This window comes from Plasmopara halstedii, assembly GCF_900000015.1.
Source record: "Plasmopara halstedii genome assembly, contig: Scaffold_2386, whole genome shotgun sequence".
In the NCBI taxonomy this organism is placed as follows: domain Eukaryota; phylum Oomycota; class Peronosporomycetes; order Peronosporales; family Peronosporaceae; genus Plasmopara; species Plasmopara halstedii.
Window position 1 is genome coordinate 1,804,295 of NW_020189293.1, and position 785 is coordinate 1,805,079.

Below are 785 nucleotides of genomic sequence, written 5' to 3' on the forward strand. Positions count from 1 at the left end.
TTCAGTTGTTTTCGTGTTACTACACGTGCATCACGTGGGCCTCGCCCTCGACGCCTCGGCCCCTCGGTCGACTATCTCACGCATGACATGCAGCGACTGTTCTAAGACTTGAGCAGCGCTCAGTGGTTTACGAGCCACTCCACGATCAGCCCGCGAGCCACGCTCGGGACTCCTGTCCGATACACCGTTGGTGTTAACCAGCTCGGATATTTCAATGTCTAGAACGTTGACCGTCTCGGCCCAGTACTCTCGCCAATGGCGCTTTGTCTCCTAGCAGAGGTGGGTTCATGACTCGCCAAAGCTCCACTAGGAGACGTGCGCGTAGCGCCCAAGGTCTTTGACCTACAATCAATCAATGGCTCATTGTGTTCCATTCATGCCATTCCTAGTATGGAGTCATACCTTGCATCCAAGTCTAAGACTAGACAGCGTCCCACGCTACCAAAGTCAAGGAACATGACTCCGAGGTCCACAGGGACCTTCGGGACCGTGACACGTGTCCCCGTCGCTAGGCGAATAGCGACGATGTCACCCAACCGCGCTTTTAGCGCCTCAGCATATAGCTAACTTTCTTTCATCGTGGAGCTTCGAGCATCATTGCCCGACGCCCCGGAATCGTAGGGATCTTCCATGGCTTCTCGAAGCCCTTTAGGGTCGTCTCCACGACCAGCAAGCCCGGCTTGCATACACGTTCCGTGCTCAAGAGCACGGATCTTTTCGGGGCTGGGCCCTATTGACCTATGCCTCCCTGAGGCTCAACAGAACTCAGTTCTTCCTCAGTAGGT